The sequence below is a fragment of the Lissotriton helveticus genome, chromosome 4_1 (assembly GCF_964261635.1).
Source record: "Lissotriton helveticus chromosome 4_1, aLisHel1.1, whole genome shotgun sequence".
Classification (NCBI taxonomy): Eukaryota; Metazoa; Chordata; class Amphibia; order Caudata; family Salamandridae; genus Lissotriton; species Lissotriton helveticus.
In genome coordinates, this window is record NC_136063.1 from 1,499,458,401 (window position 1) to 1,499,463,549 (window position 5,149).

The following is a 5,149-nucleotide window of genomic DNA, read 5'->3' on the forward strand; positions in this document are numbered from 1 at the left end:
TGTGATGAGACGCCGTTTTTAACCACACATGCGTGGCGTGACTGGGTCTCTTTGGTTTACCAATTACGGAGCAATTAACCAATTGTTGAGCGTATTTAAGCGGCGCGGGACCCGCCTACCGTCACCTCCACTTCCTCTCGGATGCCGGTGAGAGGTACCGACGGATAGGTGAGTCCCGCGCTCGTTCTCTGTACAAGCTCGCTCTCTGTATAATTCAGTTACTTTAGGTGACTTTAAGTCTGACTCTGGTCTTCTTCCTTGGGTTTTATTATTGCTCCACTTTTTTGACTTTAATGATTAGTCTTTATAAGTTGGTAGCCTGCAATCTAAGGAGGTTAGACAGAGAACCATACCAAGAAACAGACAATGGATAGGTTCCATTTTTTCTCTGGCAGGGTCTATTTATGATTTGAGCTGAATTGAGGCGTTACATTGCTTTAGAAGACTAAGTTTGATTGGGTGCACGTATAAATTGAACAGATTAGGAAGTAGCACCATTGAACTATATTACAGGGTGGCTACACCTTTTTTTCCTTTCTGTCTGTGCATACTTAGAGCGGGGCCTCACATACCCGAGCGGTTGCCGGTAAAGGTGAGGTCTTCACCCACAGAAAGCTGGGTGAGTACATGATATAAGTAATTCTTACATCTTGTCCTGGTGCCCTGTGCAAATGCAATAGGAGCTGTGTAAGAGTCGTATATCACAATTGAATACATTTATAGATTAACAAGAGTACTATACTCCTGATGTGTCTGGAATAAGCACTGGGTGATGGGATTGGTTTGAAGTGCATAGATGAATAGTGTGTATATTCTTTCCTTTTCTCTAGGTGAGAATTGGTGGTCTACTTCATAAGGATACATTGGGGCTCCAAGGTCCTGGCAGTAAGACTTTTTGTACTATTTGATCACTATTATCACACATACATAATTATCATCACGCACCACATTTTGGTTTTAGCAGTAGCATTTCTATCCTTTTAGGTCCTGATGAAAGCCGGATAAATTAGTCCTCATGGCAGAAACATGTTGACCTTCCTGCACCACGCAACGGGGTAGCTATAAATTCTCAACTACCTACGTGCTTGTTTTAATCATTGACACTGGAACATCCCTTATTAAACATATTTTTGTTCCACTGATCAATTTTTATTTCACTTATTGTTCTGCACTGCACTACATCAACACCACCTTTGAGATACCTTAGGCTGGAGTATACCATCGGTATCCACCTCCATACCATCAGATGATGGTCAGGGTGAGGGTTGGATCCTTCATGAATCTCAAGTGACGATATTCCACCAGTCAGGGTGGCCCGATGAGACTTTTTTAGAATCTATCTCTAGCCTTGGGTATTACTCAAAAGGTATAGTTGCACTACTAGTCCCCCTCCAGTTCACACTCCTTGACACCACTCATAGACCTGATTGTCCTCTTTCTTGTTGTTTAACTTATATGCTTCAAGATTTATAGGGCACATTCTGCTATGTATTATATTCTATCTATTGTAATTGGGCGACCAGATGGCCGGAAATTGAAAATCGCCTCATATGGATTCAACTTCCATTTTGTGTGCCTTCTGTGTAGACCACATGCCTTTAAATTATCATATTGTAGTAGGCTATGCTATAGAATGTGTTGCAGATGCAAATTAAGCTCTATCTAGTGTGGATCATGAATTATGACACAATATATGTGACACATTTTACCAAAACTGGAGGCAGCATTCTAAAAATATGAATGGAATCAGGGAATGATTACTACTACTTCTAAACATGCCACATGCATGGACAGTGACACAGGACAGTGGCATGATGGTAGATTTATGCTGCACCTGGAATTATGGATACAGATTGTATGGTTTTAGAATTATGGGACAAAATGTAAGGCATACTTTTTCGAACATGTGACACAATTGAAAAACATCGTACATTCAACTTCACATTTTGACAACTTTCCAATATGCCACATACATGATAATTCAAATGGGTAAGTAGCACAAGACGAGGAACACAGTGTTGTTTAATTTATGTTTCTATCATTTATAGATTGTGAATTATAGCCAAAAGCATAAAGTGTTTTTCAACATACATGAAAGTGAAAAAGAAAAACCTACCTGAAGCTTACACTTGATTTGTACCTTGTCCCTATAAACCACAAACATCAGAGTTGGCACTATAAAGTGTACATGTCTTAGCTACATACTGCAATTTAAATTATGTCAGTACCCCATACGCTTCAAGAATTATAGTGCACCATATACCCTGTAGTATATCCTATCCATTTCAATGGGGCAACCAGATGGCCGCAAATTGAAAATCGCCTCATATGGATTCAAATTGCATTTTATGTACCTTGTGTGTGAGCCACATGCATTTAAAATGGCACACTGTAGTAGACTGTGCTATAGAATGTGTTTCAGTTGGAAATCAAGCTCTATCTAGTATGGATCATGACCGATGACACAATATACGTGACACATTTTGCAAAAACTGGAGGGAAATTTTTAAAAACATGCATTTAATCACTGAATGATTATCACCACTTCTAAGCATGGCACAGTCATGAAAATGAACACAGGACAGTGGCATGATAGTAGCTTTATGCTGCACTTTGAATTAATTACGGATCCAGATTGTATGGTTTTAGAATTATGGGACAAAATGTAAGGCATACTTTTTCGAACATGTGACACAATTGAAAAACATCATACATTCTACTTCACATTTTGACTAGTTTCCAATATGCCACATACATGATACTTCACAAGGGTAAGTAGAACACGACTAGGAACAATGTGCTGTTTCAATTATGTCTCTATCATATATAGATTGTGAATTATAGCAGAAAGCATAAAGTGTTCTTCAACATACATGAAAGTGAAAAAGAAAAACCTACCTGAAGCTTACACTTGATTTGTACCTTGTCCTTATAAGCTACAAACATCAGAGTTGCCACTATAAAGTGTACATGTCTTAGCTACATACTGCAATTTAAATTAAGTCAGTACCTCATACGCTTCAAGAATTATAGTGCACCACATACTCTGTAGTATATCCTATCCATTTCAATGGGGCGACCAGATGACCGCAAATTGAAAATCACCTCGTATGGATTCAAATTGCATTGTATGTACCTTGTGTGTGAGTCACATGCATTTAAAATGGCACACTGTAGTAGGCCATGCTATAGAATGTGTTACAGTTGGAAATCAAGCTCTATCTAGTATGGATCTTGACTGATGACACAATAAACGTGACACATTTTGCAAAAACTGGAGGCCAATTTTTAAAAACATGTATTTAATCACTGAAAGATTCTCACCACTTCTAAGCATGGCACAGGCATGAAAATGAAAACATGACTGTTGCATAATGTTAGCATTATGCTGCACTTTGAATTATGGATCTAGATTGTATGGTTTAAGAATTATGGAACAAAATGTAAGGCATTTTTTTTCGAACATGTGACGTAATTTAAAAACATCATACATTCAACTTCACATTTTGACTACTTTCCAATATGACACATACATGATATTTCACTTAGGTAAGTAGCACAAGACTAGGAACAATGTGCTGTTTAAATTATGTCTCTATCTGAAATTGCTTGCATTGATCACTTGGTAAATCTCACCATGTATGATTTCTTCAGGGGCCACAAAATCTTTTGTCACCATTTTGACACTTGCACCTGTGTCTCTCAAAGCCGTGGATCCTCGTTAAAGGATTTAAAGTGTACTCATTCCAATTACAGGGCCTCGAAAGAGTCCTGTAGTGTTATTTTTCGTCACTACCTCCCTGAGTCGGGAGTGGGTAATTTGCGCGCCTGCTGCCTTCCTTGAAAGTGGAAGCCGTTTCTCAGGCTCCCTCTCCGGAATCGAACCCTGATTCCCCGTTACCCGTGGTCACCATGGTAGGCACAGAAAGTACCATCGAAAGTTGATAGGGCAGACATCCGAATGTATCGTCGCCGTCACGGGGACGTGTGATTGGCCCAAGGTTATCTAGAGTCACCAAAGCGGCCGGGCGAGCCCGGATTGGTCTTGGTCTGATCAACACTCATGACTGTTTGCGGGTTCCAGTGGACTCCAGGACCTGATAGTATATCTCAGGTGACATAGCAGGAGTGGCTAGGGTCCATTACTAGCCCCTAGGCACACCATTGACTCATATTTGTAACATTTCGAGGTGTTTGGGGTCCTCAGAGTCACGTCATATTTCTAGGTATTGACCCCAGGCCCCCCTAGTATACCTCAGATTTCATGGCAGGAGTGTCTATGGGCCATTTCTGGCCTCCAGGGGTGACTTTTTGAAGTTTCTGGGTCTAAGGGGGCAAAGTCACTTCTTCCACCCAGCCCAAGGTGCTCAAAATCGGGTACAATATCATGTCTTTCTCTTGGCTGGAAGCTGAAAAAAAAACTTCAGATAATATCAAAGGTATATAGATCACATGAAAGCATCAGATCTGACCTTTACATAGAGTGTATTTATGTATTGTACACTCAAACAGTGTCTCTGATATCCAGCCTGAGCTATTTGAAAAATTAGCAAAACTCGCTAGAAGTGCTCACTATTAGCGAGTTTTGCTAATTTTCAGGATCAACCCTCATGACTGTTTTCAGGTCCCTGTAGCCACAAGGACCCCATTATATATCTCAGGTAATATAGCAAGAGTGGCTCTCCAGCCTCCAGGCACATGTCAGAATCCTATTTGTGACATTTCGAGGTGTTTGGTATCAAACAAATTTTTTCCCATTATGAGCCATACAGCACAGAGTCACATCACATTTCTAGTTCTGGACCCAAGGACCCCATAGTATACCTCAGATGACATACCAAGAGTGTCTAAGACCCTTTTCTGGCCTCCAGGGGTGACTTTTTGAAGTTTTTGTGTTTAAGGGGGCAAAGTCACTTCTTCCACCCAGCCCAAGGTGCTCAAAATCGGGTACGATCAGAGGTTTTTCCCTTGGCTGGAAGCTGGAAAAAAAACTTCAGATAATATCAAAGGTAGACAGATCAAATGAAAGCATCAGATCTGACCTTTCTAACAAGGGAAAGGGAAAGGGAAAGGGAAGCCGCCTGGACCCTCCGGACCCCGTCCCGGGCACCCTGCAACACAGCTGGACCCAGGACGGAGCCCCGGGTGG

The 5,149-nt window shown here is 40.9% G+C and overlaps 1 pseudogene; it reads right to left on the reverse strand.

The window, feature by feature from the left end:
• Nucleotides 1-3,787: 3,787 nt before the first annotated feature.
• Nucleotides 3,788-4,049, reverse strand: LOC144829617 (18S ribosomal RNA; annotated as a pseudogene).
• Nucleotides 4,050-5,149: the final 1,100 nt, after the last annotated feature.